At 34.7% G+C, this 18434-nt stretch overlaps 2 long non-coding RNA genes across 2 annotated transcripts in view; both read left to right on the top strand.

Annotated features, from left to right (window-relative positions):
* Positions 1-18434, top strand: part of LOC138691283 (uncharacterized) — a 666235-nt gene that overhangs the window by 112169 nt on the left and 535632 nt on the right. The gene's annotated exons all lie outside the window — the stretch shown is intronic.
* LOC138691284 (uncharacterized) overlaps positions 5786-18434 on the top strand; it is a 47286-nt gene continuing 34637 nt past the window's right edge. The window contains exons 1-2 of the long non-coding RNA XR_011329795.1: positions 5786-5824; positions 17878-17946. This is a non-coding gene — a long non-coding RNA (uncharacterized lncRNA). The remainder of the gene's footprint in view (positions 5825-17877; positions 17947-18434) is intronic.

Genomic DNA, 18434 nt, shown 5'->3' with positions numbered 1-18434 from the left:
GTTCATTGCCGCAGTCACATAAGCCCGTCATTGGGCCCTATCCTGAGCAAGATTAATCCAGTCTCTACCATCATATCCTACCTCTCTCAAATCCATTTTAATATTATCTTCCCATCTACGTCTCGGCCTCCCCAAAGATCTTTTTCCCTCCGGCCTCCCAGCTAACACTCTATATGCATTTCTAGATTCGCCCATACGTGCCACATGCCCTGCCCATATCAAACGTCTGGATTTAATGTTCCTAATTATGAATAGTTTGGCTGATTGTCAAATTCTACAAAATGACATTAATTCAATTTCACGATGGTCTGTTGAAAATGGAATGAAAATTAATCAATCCAAAACTTTTGTCATTTCCTTCTCACGGAAAACTACTTCCCTAAAATTTAATTATTCTCTTAGTAAGAAAGATAGTATTAGAGATCTTGGTGTCTTACGTGATTCTAAAGTATATTTCCATGATCATGCGTAATATATTTATACCCATTTATTAAGAATGCTTGGTCTAATTAGATCTATAACTTATTCTTTTTCTACTCCTATGTGTCTATTAATTTTATACTATACGCTGGTTAGATCCAAGCTTGAATATGCATCTGTTGTATAGAACTCCATTACTTCCACTGACTCGGCTAAATTGGAGAATATTCAAAGAAAATTTATTTCCTTGTGTTCTTATAGATTTTTACCAAATTCCGATGATTATAAATATAAGATTAACTATAAATATTTTAGTTGCTGTAGTTTATTTGCCAGACGTCAAGATCTTGATTATTTATCTTTTTGTAAAGTCATTAAGGATGATATTGATTGTGAGTCATTCATAAGCAATGTCAGTCTTCGTGTTCCTGCTAAGAGTTTAAGATTTCATAAATTTTTTATAATAGAAATTCTAAATCTGTCTCTCCGGTCTGCAGATGTATAAAATATGCTAATTTCCATGGATTGAAATTGGATCCATTTAATGTGTAGTATATACTTTTTGAGTTTTGCGAGTATATCAGTTGTTATTAATTTATGCCTTTTGTTTAGATATGTATTATATTCTCGTCATCTTGTATCTCTTTGTGATACTATTTATATCATTCCATTCTTTCATTTGCAATTATCATCTCATTTAACTGCCATTATTTTAATAATTATTCCATTGTACTTTTATTGTAATTTATATCGCTGGTATTGTTTTTGTTATATGTCTTTGTGCTGAACTGTAATTGGCCACTGGCTGTTGTACAGCACATTAAATATAAGTAAATAAATCAATTATTATTATATTAAATTTTTGGCACTTATATAGCAAAGCCTCCTTGCCCAATGCCATTATTTTTGTTTCTGGTAAATTGGATGAAATGGGCATTTCATTTTGTGAAGGACTGTAGTTTCCGCTGGCTATTGCGCAACTTAGCCCAGCTTATTACATAGGGCGATCTCGGTAATAGAGTCCGGCCTATCTGCTTACGGAATGAGCTCAATTAGGCAGGGACTGGTCTGTTCTCCCCTCACACAGTCGATTGCAAGTTCTGAACAAGTATGGGGGTTGTCAGGACTACACTTTGAAAAGCTCAACTTGACCGTGAAGTTTGGGTTTACATATGGTAATATGTACCGTCATTGTATTCCACCATTTACATATCTTGACTGAATTGTAAATCTGGAAACGGACATTGATGGCTTGTTAATCGCTTATTCAATAACTCTATTTAACCTGCACCATCGTCTAGCGTCGGAGGAATTGGTGATAACGGGATGGCATTTGGCGAGATGTGTTCGAGGATTCTCCGCGGGATTACATAACTTTCTCTATTACGCTTGGGGAGAGTATCGGAAAAAAAAAAAACACGTAATCAGCCCAAACGGGATTCGAACCCACGCTTGAGCACTGCTTTCGGAAAACCAGTCCTTCTCTTTACCCTGAACCTTGGCTAAGTCAGTCAGTAATTATACTTAACACAACTTAATAATACCTTAAGCGCAGTGGAAAAATTTACATTAATACAATAACTCAAGCTGAATATTTTATTTGGTGGCATATTAAATCTGTGGCCGGGAGGAAAAAGGTCTTAAGTCATTTTTTGTGAAAATGAGAATTTTATATATTCTGAAAGCGGAAACAAATCTCAACATGCTGGTAAAACGGTTAAAGTCAAATAAGACTCCTGACTGGATTTATAGAGCGTTACCTAATGTCTAAGTACTTTTTGAATCGAATAAAGGACTTAAGAATATTTATTTTAATACTTTATTCCTTTTTATATCATAAAAATCTCATTTTCACAAAAAAATTAACTTAAGACCTTTTTCCTCTCGGCCACAGAAATATAGATAAAACTATTAATCTATAAAGGCTTATTTTGTAAATAATGATGTAAACCTGCTGCAAATGGTTGAGGAAAAGAAGAAATTTTAGCACTGATATATTTGAAGAGTTCGCGGGAAAAACAATGATTGTCACATTTCTCTTAAGGATTAGATAATGATCTAATTGAGTCTATAACTGCAAGATGTAGTGCTGTTTCTATAGAAAATAAAGGAAAGGATTACTGTATTCTTGGTGATAATTCTCCTTTTTACCATTTTCATAAGAACAACATTAAAGTTCGTAGTGATCCATTGAATTAGATAATGACATCAACCTTAACAAAACTGTGACATTCATCGTTTTTCCCGCGAACTCTTCATTTATTTCATATTTTATATTTTTCCAAAATAAATTTCATATTTTAGCAAAATTTTCTTCACGCTGTGCCGATCTCTAGTCACAACTTTTGAATTTTATGTGAAACATGTCATACTATTTCGTATTGTATTTCTTCGCCAAAAGTTGGAGCTTGTAAACAGAACGCTGTTTACCATGCTGAGAGCCTGCAAGGAATGAATATGAAGAATGCCCCAAAGCCAACTCCTGGATCTCCTCTAAAAAGTGACTTTCGTCCTCTGAATACATCAATGCCATGAAGATGTCTTGCAACGTCATTGCAGTGAGATCTGTCCTGGCAGAACCTTCAGTACTACCCGTTGTTCGCCATCCCGGCTGCAGCGAGACTGAAACACTTGGCCACGTACTGGGGTTCTGTAAAAAGGGAGAGCTACTGCGTAACAACAGACACCATCGTGCCCGTACAGCAATTGCCAACTTGCTAAGAAACAGAGAATGGGAAGTGCATGAAGAGATTCATTGTATGTCTGAAGATGATTCTCATAGAAGGGTGGATATAATTGTCATCAATAGAAGAACCCAGAAAGAGATGGTCTTAGACCCTACCAATTGCTTTGTTCGAGACACGATTCAGGCACTGCAGATGAATGATGACAAACGAGCTAAATATGTACCTTGCCTTCCATACCTCAATGAAGAATATGGCAAATTTAGGCTAACAGAAATCATTAAAAATTCCAACTAATAGAAAATAGGCGGTGGGCAGTCCAAAGAAGAGATGACATAAGAGCGGAACATTCCAGTTGGCCTAAATTCATTGAAAGGAAGACAACAGTAATAAACGTCCCCATGGAGGAAATTAAATTCTAATTGTGATCGAGATTTAGACTAATAAAATATAGAAAAGTCTAGTAATAGAATGTGTTTGAGTCTTAAGAAAACAGCAGTAAAGTACAACGTAGTCTGTTTTTGTGACGAGAATCCAAAACCTCGCGTACCGATAAGCAAGACCGGGTATTTATTTATGGAGATCGCGAAAATCACGACATAATAGATATACAATAGAGTTTTACTAATCTTTACGAATTAAGTGATTCTGATTAATAAATATGCGGATAAAACAACCCCGAAATAGGGTCTAATAGCGAATTATTACTATTGCGTCGTTTTATAGCTAATTTCATATTCTGAGTTTTTTTTTCACTTGAATTTATTATATATTCAAGTAGCTATATAACATGGTATTCCAGGTGTTCTGATTACATTAGTGAACTCAAAAGACGGAGAATTCAACATTTCACTAATAATTTGAGAGTGTTAATTTGAGGGCTGCAAGTTTTTTTTTTATGTATAATCTCAATCCAACAAATATTGTCTATTGGCCATACCGCACCTTTACCAGAATCCAATGAACCTATAATGTTAATTATTTGTAAACTAATATTCATACTGAATTAATACTCCAATTCCAAAGTTATTGTATTTTCCAAAATTTCCATTAATCTCCGCCAAGAGTACAAATAAATCTCTAACAATCTCCGCCGACACCAATATTAAAAAACATAAATGATAAAATTAATCTCCATAAATACCTGCCCCAGCCAATAAGGTATCATTGTCACAAACATGTTCACGTCTGAGTATTTCTGACAAAATAGATTTTATTAAACGCCTTGAAAACGGCGCAGACGTTGAGCGTATTTTTGGAAAGTTTACGGTATTTATTTATTTATTTATTTATTTATTTATTTATTTATTTATTTATTTATTTATTTTGATTACCGGTATGTAATTGTTTATTCAATTTTTTTTACTTAATTGTTCATTCATTCGTTCACAATATGATACGTCGTCTATATTAACGTTGTATCAGATTCACTTTTTTAATGAATTAACAACTCTTAAATACTCATTTTCGTATGATCGATTTTTTTACTGTCCAATAATATTCCTCCACTTCTATGCTCTACCTATTATTATTATTATTATTATTATTATTATTATTATTATTATTATTATTATTATTAATAGTAATATCATAATATATGTATTTATTTACACTGCAAGTGGGCAAGCACCCGGTGGCAGTGGTGTACACAATAAAATTACAATACACAATACAATTATACAATACACAATATAATTATATACACAATACAATTTAACACAATAATTACAGTTAATAATAAAACATAAAATAATCTAATTTTTCAATACAACCTACATATGTATAGGCCCTACATAATTTTCAATAGTCTTTCACTTTACTCCAATCTCACTCACTGTAGTGGCATTATGACGCATTTCACTGACACTTTAGGACACATTTCACTGACACTCTATAACACATTTCACTGACACTATGGAACATGTTTCATTGACGCTATAAATTATCACTGATCGGAACTATTCACTGCACTGTAAAACCATAACTTCACTGACTTACCTCGCTTCACTGATACAACAGTTCAAATAAGTCAAATAATTACACCCTTATGCATACTTATAAACAGAACTACATTTAAGCTAAATATTTCTAGTCTAAGACCCTCTTACATGCTATTTTTAAATAATTTACCATTCAAACCAAGGGAGTAACTCGTCAGGCTAAATAAATACATGTCACCTTAAACAATTAAATGTTAAATGTCACCTTAATTTTAATTTGCACTTTATACACAACTTTTTAAGTTATTCTTGAATCTCCTTAAGGAAGGATAGCCCTCAAAGACCCTCATAATATCATTGTCATATCAGTAAATTCATGCTTCTTTTCCCGTTATACAAGCATTTAATTTGTCAAACGACGCATTAATGTGACATTGAAATCTGATAGGTCACCATATCGAAATATTGGTCTCGCAAAAGCAAGCTCATTCTTATTTTACTGTGGAAGTATCCGCAGATGAATGCCATTTCAATGTATATCGAGCTAAATTGGAAGTGGGCAAGTATCGCATACGTATTGTGTTTCTGTATTACCCACTCAGCCTCCCACTCCCCACCCTTTGATCTAGTCAGTGGTTGCCAAATACGAATTAAAACCTGGCACGCACGCACACACATACACAATATGCAGACTGGAGTAGAACAAATGCGGAATGAAGTTGAAAGAAGCTGAATTGGCGTCGGAATATTCAGTGGAGAGAGACCTTATTTAATGGTGACGTACGTTTCATTGTGACGAAGCTGTGCTGTGTGAATGGTATACCAATTGATTTTGCAATTGGGGAAAGTGAGCGTGAACAAGAGGTTGAGCAGCGTAAAGTAAATTAAGAGTACAATTTAATTTCATTACATGCATGTCAGAAATTTTTGCACTCATTTGTATTTATTTAAAAAAAGCCAAGAAAATTCAGCATCGTTAAAATGACGTGTCGCTGAAAACGGGTTAGTTGCATCACTAAAGGCTGTGTGCTGTATCTTGTCTCATGCGAAAAGAGAGAGAAAGGAGGTATGTCTTACTTCGTCTGTGTTGTTATGGCGATTGGGGGAATGGAGCGCTGCCGTCCATCCATCCAGTGGCGGAAGGGACTAGTTGATACATTCTGTAGCGCTAAATAAAATAACAAAATATCTCTCTTCGTACTGTGTAGTTCCGTCACTGAGCTTGTCTTTCAAGAAACTGAGTTCCGACAGCCTGTACAATAACAAGATTTTGAAAGGAATCCTGAAAATTTACAACAACCCTCCTATAATCTTCACCCTCATTTGAAGGGACTTGGTTTTATTGCTCTGAGACAAGATAAACCTTACCAGGTATAGTTGACTTGAAAATGGTAGCCTATAGGCCTGTTCCTATAATTTTTTTTTTATTTCTTTTTGATTCAGTGATGTATTTTTAGAGAGAATTTCTGTTAAATATTTACGAGGGATATCTACCCATAGAAAGCAAATGTACAAACGCAATAAAAGAAAACAAAATCCTTTACAAAATCGAGTAATTAATCTCTTTACACATTACATGTTACATAATCATCATTCTTATGAAGACATTTGAGAACCTAATATTCTAAATGTGCTAATTACCAAAAACAACTTTCTGGGATATCGATGAAAAAAACACTCCGCAATGCATGTTCAAATACCTACAACACCGTGTCTTGGCGCACGAATGAGTCACTTACAGTTGAGCTACGACAAAGACAATTTAGTATGATATTCTCAAAGGATGTTCCTCCCTTAGGTTGAATAAAATGAAATTTATAAACTTGGCACTTAGCACATTTAGAATATTTGGTCTTCATTTGTTAAGCTTAGGAACGCATTTCTATATTTCGGTGTCGTAGAATCTTTGATATCCATATCTGGACTGTGGGAAGAGTGGTCTAAAACTTATTAGTTAAAACTATGCAATAGCTTTTGTTTTGCTCGCGATGTGTGTCCTACGCTGACTTGCAGCAAGAATAGGTATAGTGTACGCATCTGTCTTCTCCCCCCCCCAGACGACTGCTTTTTTTTTTTTTTTTTTTTTTTTTTTTTTTTTTTTTGCTGCATTGGCTATTGCTTACTCTTTGGTGTGTGGTGGAAGATCAACTTTCGTACTCTGTCGCTACACAATCAACCAATTCGTCACCTTCTGAGTAACGGATCAGAAGCGGTAGTGCAGGATCCATTCGGTTATTCTTGTGATTCTCTCTGAATGTGTTCGGTAGCTATCATACATATCTTGCGGTAGTCTAGACCTATGGCGAAGTGCATCAAGATCGGTTAAAAACGCAGTAATCATAGGTTATGAAACGAAGGTTAAACAGTAACCGTGATTAAAATGTAATTTCTGTGCACCATTCATAATCACAGATTACTTAAACATGGTTAGTTGACACCTCATTTAACCAGCGTAAAGACTATAATGATACACTGTTTCCAGTGGCGTATACAGGTTTAAGGGCCTGGGCTACCACTGACCCTATTATTACACAAAATATATTTTAAAGTCCCTATAATAAAATTCCTTACCTATTTATATATGAATTCCAGACGTCTTGATTGGGACGAAAATACTTTGATGACTTCGTCATTGAAATTACAGTTGGGCCGCTTGCGAAGTTTCTGTAGAAATGACTTTTCAATGGACATCAGTGCCAAGCCGGATAAACGTTCTTATGTATGAGTTGATATACGGTAGGATTTTATTCTCCTCAACGCAGAAAATGTTCTTTCTACTGATGCTGACGTAGCTGGTATTGTCACAATTAATGTTGCCAATTTAAGGACTTCAGGAATAACTTGGTTCAGCTGGTTTTCATATATGGCAGATAATATTTCATGGATAGGTTTGTTCGAAAAATCAAAGACCTCTGCTGAATATATTACACTTAATTCATTTTTCAAACGTACTTGATCAAAGTGACTGTTATAGGACTGAAATAATTTGTTTAGTGCCTCATTCGGGAAGTTTTCTCTATAAGCAGAAAATTTTTGAGAATCTAGAAGATATGTGAACTGAAGCTTTCCATAATCAGAAAATCTGTCAGTAATTTCCATGTGCATACGATCTAGTATGCTGTAGTACAGCTGCCTGTATTTCAATTCATCATCTCCTTTTCTTCGCTTTAATGGTGGTTCCATTGTATTGGCTGAAGAATTTTCATTTTCCACATTACTCCATATGGACGGAAACCCACTACGTCTGAACTCGAATATAGTATTTTTTAACTTTGATACCTCTTGCAAGCAGTATGCTATGTCTAGACTTTTTGTCTGAAGAATATTGTAGAGCACATCTGTATGTGCGAACACTCTAGCATAGACTTCAAGAAGAAATATATTCTGAATCTGTGTGAAAAAAATACAAATATCCTTGAGCCTGCACAATTACATCATCATCCCAGTTTTCTTCAGAGTCATTACAAATGATATTTTCAAAGAAAGCAGTCAGTTGTTCTCTGTATTACTTTACTGTATTTACAAGCCGAAATGTAAAATTCCATCTAGTTGGTGCTACTTTTGGGAGTTTCTTTTTCATAAATTCTTGAGTTTTTCTGATCTTTTAGGAGATGATGAGAAAAATGCAGCTAAACCCGACAGTGTTTTGAAAAAAAATGCGGCATTCTGGAATGGATGAAGTAGTTTGTTGCAAAACTAAATTAAGAACATGGCTGTAACAATGGACAAATAGTGCTTGAGGATACTTTCCTTGAACTTTTGTTTTTAAGCCATTAATATTTCCCGCCATAACTGAAACACCATCGTATGTCTGTGCAATTAACTTATTGCCGACATTGTATTCTGCTATAACACCTTCCAAATGCTGAAACCAAGCAGCAGCAGTTTTGCCCGAACTGACATTTGTGAATCCTATAAACCGTTCTTGAACATTGGCAGTACTATCGACGTATCTTAAAACAGTGGACAATTGATTCTGATTAGAGCAGTAACTTGTTTCATCAACAACAATGGCCACAAAAGGTGCTTCTTCTATTTCAGATTTTATGTTCTTTATCATAACCCCACTTATAGCAAATATTAAGTCATTATGAATTGCGGGAGAAGTACCAGGAAATACTGTTGAACTCTCAAGATGATTGGCCAGTAAATGGTCAAATTCACTTAAGGAACTTATATATTCAATATAATTTCCTCTATTGTCTGATTCCACACTCTCATTATGATCCCGAAAAGCCAATTCTTGTTTTCCTAGAAAGCAGACTGCGTTAATAAGATGCAGTAAAATCTCCCAATTTTTTTTCCACAGGAGCATTGTGTTGGTTGATATGTAGAGCTTTTTGCTTATCTAGCTGTAAATCAATTCTTGTCTTCCCAAAGTTTGCAAAGTTCATGCTACTACAAATATGAGCTTTTGATTTGTCGTGTTTTAGGACTGCCGTTCGAAGGGAGTTGATATTAGAAAACCCTCTTTTGACCACACATTAGTTTCGCGGCTAAATAACAAACATGGCCAGCAAAATAGTTTAGACAGTTTAGAACTACCACACAACCAATTCCACTTACCATATGATGTTGAAGTGAAATGGCGTGTGTAGTCACGCTGTTTTTCTTTTACGTCCATGGACAAATTTAACTTAGGAGTTGGACTTTCCATTTTTACAATTTCAACTTCCTCGTTGTATGTACGACGGTTAAAAGTCACTTTTAATAAACCTTCTATTACACAGTCATTTTCAACAGAAACCTCTCCAGAAACTTGTTCTGCCATATTTTTCACAATATCACTTAATTGGGAAATTAAAAACTTAATAATAATTAACAATTAATATAACTCTTAGACACTCGAACAAATCACATTTAAAATACTGCACTGCAAGAACACAATTACATTCATGAGCTAGCGTGCTAAGCGTATTGTTGCTTCGCGCCTGCGAAGAAACCGATCACGAGAGCGGCAACTCACCCGGCCTTACACTGCACGATGTAAACAGAAGAGAGCGGGGGGATGGGCAGTTGTGCGACAGGACAGCGTGCGCGGTACGGTCACAGGCTACCTCACGTAGCAAGCGGTTTCTCCAGTGATGCCGCCTTGACAACTTGTTTCTTTTCGAGAGCAGAGAACGCATATAAATCTAACAATTACTTTAATTTTAATTACTGTGGTAAAACTAATAATACAAAATTATTACATTATGTTATATTATAAACTTTTTCTTTTGTAATTTCCTTGGGCTACCGCCGGTAGCCCCGGTAATCCGCAAAATACGCCCCTGACTGTTTCTACAAAATAACTAAAGGAAAGCATCCATTCCTCTGCAAAGATAATAGTCAACGTCTAAAAACGATTGCGCTTACTCCATTCTGCATGGAAATGAACGTGTCTTTTATTTTCGTGTTGCTTTTGTTTGCCTTTGGGCGCTGTTATGTTTTGCGAGTTGCATTTCTTTGTTTTTCAATGCTGTTAGGTTAAAATCGTACAGAATTGAAAATGAAATGCAAAAATGATTATAGTCAAAATGATTTTGAAGTACTGAGAGACTTAATTAGTATATTCAAGTATATATTATATATGTATGTATATATATGTATATATATATATATATATATATATATATATATATATATATATATATATATATATATATATATATATAACAGATGGAATCTGAATAAAGGAAAAGGATGAAGAAGATTAGTACGAATGTGTGTATACTATGAAGGATCCCATTTATACTAGGGAACTGTGCATTATCCTAAGATTCATCCATAACCTCTCTTCGTTCAACCAGTGACGTAGAGAAAGAGATACTGGAGTGTTCCCTCTTAAAATAAAGAAAATATCAGTTGCGTATAATTTTAATATGAGCAGCCGATCCATAGGAGAAATACGACTGTTTCTGTGTTATTTTAAGTGACCCGTTTGTTGCAGCAGAAATGACACTGTAGATTTCGATAAACGAAATGCCTCCTGAAATTTTCTGTCATTTAATTCCTCATAAGAATTCTCTCTTTCCACTAAAGAAACTTCACGATCACTATAATCTCTATCCAAGTAATTCAAGTACTGCATAATAATAATAATCGTCTTCGAAATAATCAGGTGTGGATCTGGCCGCCATTTTGTTTTACTTGGTCTATTAATCACTCATTATCTCCTTTAACCGCTCGAATATGGCCGGTTAGAGATTACCGTGATTAACCTTCTATTTAAGTCTGAACCGAAGTCAATGCACCGTAAAAATGCTTAACCAGGGATTAGGTGGCAATTTTAACCGGTGGTTACACTAACCGACGTTGATGCACGTGGGCACTAACCTTTCTTTCGCACTTTTATGAACTAAAACGTTGGAGACTTCAGGAATCATTGAATATAGTTCACTGATCATCACACCTATTGCAATAGGAATGTGTTCTTCAACGGTTTCAAGATAATTATTGGTATATATACATATTGATTACACAAATTTTAACACTATATTCCTAAATAATAAAAAATTGCCTACCAATGCAAAGGTACATTCTTTCTACATTCAATTATTGACTACACCACTTCCTATAATCTGCTTATCCATTATTTCGCCGTATACACTAAGAATTTGCTGATGAATTTGTCGGAGCTTCTCTTTTTTCATACTTTGCAGGATTTGGAATAAACACGTTAGTTTCCTACGAACGTAACACATAAACATGCTGCTCAAAACAAGTTAAAAGATTGCAGTGGAATGTAACAAATGTGACTGTGCTATCAATTTATCAACCTTGCAGCAGCGATTTCCTTTCCTTCTCCGGGTTGTATCCGTACTTCTGGTATTAACGTTGTGCAAGTGATCGGTGATCTTGGAGGGAAGACACGCTTAGGATACGTCAGATAAGAAGAAGAGGAAACGTCTTTCGAGAAACACATTTGCAACGTCTTATTCCTTGCTGCGTGTCGAGAAACTTGAAGCTATGCTGTGTTAGATTAGATTAGGCTATGCTCACCTGACAGTGTTTTTAATGCCAACCACACGATCGAAGTTTCCATATTTTTTGTGCAAACGTGGTTTGCTAAGTGGAATAATAAATTCGTGTTTGATCTACTAAAAAGACTTCTCGAAAACGTATGTGTAGTATCATAAACTGCATGCAATGAAAATGGTAAATGTTTTGTGTGGTTATGAACTGAAAATCAAAGCCTATTTGAGCTATTTTTTAATGATACTCTATATTTTTTCATAACTAATATAAAATTGAAAAAAAAAAATTGATATTTTAATATTTTGCAGTGTCAGTAATGACTAACCTGTAAGTTACAAGTATTTCTCCATATTCTACAATGCATCCAGTCTCAAATTAAAATTCAGGACATTCCCATTGTACTGGTTTTTATATTACTTTCAAGTATCTTCATTGTAGTGGAATAATTGTTTAAGGGAAAGTTGGAGATTTGAAGTATCAAACATGACATTTTTCATTTTTAATTCAGTTGTCTTTTGCCGCTCTTTTCTGAATAAAATTATACATAGTTTATTAAGGTTGTCATTTACGATATTTAAATAGGATGTTTTATAGCAAGTTAGACTACATAGCACCATTAATCAAATTTATCTTTATCGCTGTTTTTGTCAGAACTTTTGCAATCTTCAGTGTACCTTTTCTCAGAAACTCCAGGTTAATTTTGATTCAAATTTTGTACAGATGCTTATTATACTTTATTTCACCAAATAAAGAACGATTATATTGATACGTCTTAAGACATCTTCATATTGCATATTAAATATTCTGAAAACATATTTTTTGTATTAGGAATGTTGCATACAAATATATGAGCCGTTCAGAGCAGAAGTGATGTAAGCCAAACTGGGTAATGAGGATATTATAGATATATTAATTTGTCCTACACAATTTATCTGTAATATTGACACTTAATATTTTAGGAGAAAAATTCGCTCCGGCGCAGGGGATCGTATCCGGTTCCTTGGTTTTACTTACCAAGCGCTCTGACCACTGAGCTACTCCGAACACAATCCACAGCACCGAATCAGGCCACAAAGGGAAACATCGAAGGAGCAAGTTTGACCCGGTGCTGTGGATTGAATTCGGCGTAGCTCAGTGGTCAGAGCGCTTGGTACGTAAAACCAAGGGCCCGGGTTCGATCCCCGGCGCCGGAGCGAATTTTCCCCTAAAATATTAAATATGGGTAATGAGGGTTAAAGTAAACATTCTGTAAAATACAGCGCAAAGTACCAATTAATATTGAATTTATTTAAACTATTAGTAGTCAGTGGATAGCACGAAGGTCATATTAATTGCTACTTTGCGCTGTATTTTACAACGTTTTTACTTCAGACCTCATTACCCAATTTTGACTTACACCACTTCTGCTGTGAACGGCTCATAATGGCAATGAAGGTATGAGATTCTTTGTTTCTCAGATTGTAATATAGGCCTATGGCTCCTAACAAGTGTGAAAAAATATTCACAATTCTGCCTGTGATAGTTTTTGAAAAAAAAAAGTACATTAAAAACCAATGTTTTCAGTTACCGAAAAAAACGTGTTTTCAAAGAACTCAGCAATATAACCAAATAATTCATCCAATCAGAATGAAATTCATATGGCAAATTCAAGGCACACATGTACATAATTTTGGAAAATTTGATCATTTTTGGTTGAGTAGCTTCGAAAATAAAAAAGAATTAAATGGCAACTTGCCAGTTTTGCTGTTTTCAGTCTTCAACGTCCCCTTAAAACGTTATAAGGATGACAACACCTGAGAATTCTGATTTTCAGTACCGAATTTTTTTTAACCTTTCGTGAATTTTACAACATTAAACTTTCTTTCAGTATATCTCTGTTTTCGTTACAATGCTCTCTGTAATATTAGTGATTGGGATTGAGATACATTAAACATCTGTGTGTATCACAATAGCCTTACTTCATTTCTCCGTATAATATGGCGATTTTACTTGAAGCAAGTAAAGAGATAGGTTTGAAAATAAATCCCGAAAAGACAAAGTATATGATTATGTCTCGTGACGAGAATATTGTACGAAATGGAAATATAGAAATTGAAAATTTATCCTTTCAAGAGGTGAAAAAATTCAAATACTTGGGAGCAACAGTAACAAATATAAATGACACTCGGGAAGAAATTAAACACAGAATAAATATGGGAAATGCCTGTTATTATTCGGTTGAGAAGCTTTTATCATCCAGTCTGCTGTCAAAAAATCTGAAAGTTAGAATTTATGAAACAATTATATTACCGGTTGTTCTTTATGGTTGTGAAACTTGGATTCTCACTTTGAGAGAGGAATATAGGTTAATGGTGTTTGGGAATAAGGTGCTTAGGAAAATATTTGGTGCTAGGAGGGATGAAATTACAGGAGAATGGAGAAAGTCACACAACACAGAACTACACGCATTGTATTCTTCACCTGACATAATTAGGAACATTAAATCCAGACGTTTGAGATGAGCAGGGCATGTAGCACGTATAGGCGAATCCAGAAATGCATATAGAGTGTTAGTGACCGGAGGGAAAAAGATCTTTGGGGAGGCCGAGACGTAGATGGGAGGATAATATTAAATTGGATTTGAGGGGGGAGGGATATGATGGTAGAGACTGGATTAATCTTGCTAAAGATAGAGATCAACGGCGGTCTTATGTGAGGATGGCAATGAACCTCCGGGTTCCTTAAAAGCCAGTAAGTAAGTAAGATACATCACAATAGCCCACACAGAAGGCTATTGTGATACACTGACTTTGTTTTAATTTTATCCATTGTTACAAATAAGAAATAAATTTAACTCCAAGTTCTTTATGTGTCTAAAGTAGCACACGACTTAATTTTTTCAAATTTGTAGGTGCTTTGATAGAAAGATTACTGCACAGATTGAGTTTTTGTATCATAATAACCTTACTTGACCTTTTTTTTTATCTTTTACAAAATACTTTACTTATAACTTACTTAGAACGTAAGGTAGTTGATTCGAAAATGCAAAATGCCATAGGCTAGAAAAGTTTTGTTTATTTTGTTTGCGGGTAAATATACACTGAAGAGGAGAGCTTTTACTGTCTTGACGTACTAAAATACCATCCAATACAGAAAGTTTATCGTACTTGATTGTTTTCTCATGAGACTAATTTGTAAAACTCGTGTCAAAATTAATAATGCTTCTCCTCAACTCCTCTTGAAGGTAAACATACTCTGTGTTGTCTCTCTTTCTTTGTTATTGTTTATGTTTATTACATAAACATTTACAGTGTGTAACTTATTGCAAATTCTGTTCTGTTTTCCAACTGCGAAACTGGATAAATACTCCTACACTGCTGCCGTCAAGAATCAAAGTGTACCGTTAACTCTGAATTCTCTTGTTATAAGTAACTGATTAAAATTTATTCATACGGAACAATCGAGTAGAGTCAATGGAGACTTGTTTACCATATAATTCTCCGAACTGTGTCCATACACCGTGATACGGTACACGGAATCCTTATTGAGTCTGCACATGGTAGATACTAACTAATGATCTCCATCTCTTGCCGTATTATGAATGCATAGAACTGTGAACTATCTATCTCCCTATATACAGTGTGTGTAATACATCTATCTGTATTAATAGCGGGAGAATGAATTTGTCTTTATGTGTTACAGATTTGTGATGCAAGATTATATAGAAATTGTGGCTTAACTTCCATACACCTGTAATGTAAATTTGTCTCTCTTTTACTGGTATATATAGGCTATTATGGTCCGTCCCAGGAACCTGTAGAGCAGTGTTTCCGAAACTTTTTTGTGACCCCCCCCTCCCCACTGCCGTACTGGTACTTAACCCCATTCAAAAAATGAAAATCCCTATAAAATCGAAGACAACGTTAATTTTATTTAAAACCAATGAGTATCACCCAACTTCTAATGTACCGGAATATGCAAACTTATTTTTCAATTCTCCGTGGCTTCTTACACTGTCCTTCCTTGTTGATGTATTTTTCGAACACTTAAACAGTTCAAATAATAGTTTGCAAGGCCAACATGTTAACACAATAACAGTAAGAGATAAAATCGATGGATTTATAAAGAAACTTGGTCGCATCACTTGACAAAAAGAAATTTTATTCAACGTGTTTATTTATTTAATCTGACAGCATTAAAGCCATAAGGCCTTCTCTTCCGTCCTACTAGATAGCACATACAAAAAAGAAATACAGACGCTGATGAAAATAATACAAATTAAATTAAAGCCCTTAGAGGGTCAACAGGGTCAAAAGAACACTATAGACTGTAGAGCTCTCATCGAACTAATACAGTAAAAAAAGAAAGAAAAACAGAGATAGCAATGATGACAGTGATAACTGATAATAATAATAATAATAATAATAATAATAATAATAATAATACTTACTTACTTACTGGCTTTTAAGGAACCCGGAGGTTCATTGCCGCCCTCACATAAGCCCGCCATTGGTCCCTATCCTGAGCAAGATTAATCCAGTCTCTATCATCATATCCCACCTCTCTCAAATCCATTTTAATATTATCTTCCCATCTACGTCTCGGCCTCCCCAAAGGTCTTTTTCCCTCCGGCCTCCCAACTAACACTCTATATGCATTTCTGGATTCGCCCATAGGTGTTATATGCCCTGCCCATCTAAAACGTCTGGATTTAATGTTCCTAATTATGTCGGGTGAAGAATACAATGCGTGCAGTTCTGTGTTGTGTAACTTTCTCCATTCTCCTGTAACTTCATCCCTCTTAGCCTCAAATATTTTCCTAAGCACCTTGTATAATAATAATAATAATAATAATAATAATAATAATAATAATAATAATAATAAATACATTACATATCAATTGTCAATTTTACAACGGTATAGTTACAATATTTACTATATGTTATGGGTTAAGCCGAAGTTGCGCAACCTGACGGGTGTTCAACAAGCAATTTCATGAACGAGAATGTGATTTTTAAATTTAAATTTGAATATTGATATTGTCCGACAGTCTCTAACATGGTCAGGGAGAGAATTCCAGAGGCGTGAAATCGATATACTGAAAGATGATGAGTAGAAGGATGTTCTGTGCCGAGAAATAGAGAGAAGGTACATGTTCCGGGTTCGAGGTAGTGAAAGGTAAACAAAACGAGATGCTAGGTAAGAGGGTATGGAGGTGTGGATGAATTTAAATGTACTGACTGTATTAAAAAAAAAACTTTGGAGCATTTTGTTACGTACCACGTGATACGATTAATATTGAGTTGAAGAAAATGGCAGAGCTAGCCATCGAAAGCTTGGAAGCAAGTCTCCAACTCACCTGGCTGAGAACCTGAGAAGAGTTCTTCTAGTTTTTTTTTTAATTCAAATTGTAAGGCTTTTTATTTTTTGTTTTCATTTTCTTCTAAGGGTTTTCAGGCAATGGATTACATCTTACATTACATTAAAAACGTTGTGGACTCAAAATATATTATGTTTTTCTTTCATTAATACTAAAATGAAATAACATTTTTAGATCTTATTTGATTTAATGAATATGAATTACTTAATTATTTTAATTTATAAAAGCTGATACGAACGCATAAACAGAAAATATAGCTGAATTTGAGCCAGATTAAATTATTGTAATCAGCTTGAAATATTTTGAGAAGTATCTAAAAAGTCTGTAATTTAAATACTGTTTTTCCCTTCCCCACGAGCCAAAACTCTAGAGCCATTTACTCAAAAAGCTGCACTGAAGACTCATTGCTATTGAACATATATGTTTATATAAATAAAAGAGTATTTTCTCTTTACCCCATATATTACAGCCGCATTACTTTCAATGTATTGATATATTATTTTCTTGCTTACAGGTAAGAACAATTCCAGGAAGTATCCCGTACTTCGTCATACCAACTAAGAAAGTGAGGCAGAATACGCACGTAAGTGAATTACGTAACATAATATATTGTTTATCCGTTGTCGAATCACTCATGTAGACATATTTCTGAAGAAACTCGTCAATTCTCTGGAGAAATGCCGATAGCCTACATGGTAAGGTTATAGTTCCCTTTCCTGAAATGTTAGCTTGTTGCATAATAAAATACTCAGAATTTTTCTCCTTTTCAATTTAATTTTTCAGCTAGACATTCAGTCGACTCATATAGGATATAAGTTTTACAACTTACTCTTTACTCTTTCGAATTCTGCACACCTCAACACCAAATTACCTTTCGTCTCGTTTCTCTTATCTATACTCTAACCACGACGTAAATACCAGATCACTTATCTGTGGCACGCTAAGTATACCTCTTCATAGAACATCTTGTTATTCATCATCTTTTACAATATCCACCTCGCGTCAATGGAGTTCCTTGTCACAAAGTATTAGGGGCTGCAAGACAATAAACACCTTTAAGAACAGCTTAAA

This window comes from Periplaneta americana, chromosome 16 (genome assembly GCF_040183065.1).
Source record: "Periplaneta americana isolate PAMFEO1 chromosome 16, P.americana_PAMFEO1_priV1, whole genome shotgun sequence".
Classification (NCBI taxonomy): Eukaryota; Metazoa; Arthropoda; class Insecta; order Blattodea; family Blattidae; genus Periplaneta; species Periplaneta americana.
The sequence above is the reverse complement of the archived record's forward strand: the minus strand, read 5'-3'. Positions and strand labels throughout refer to the sequence as shown.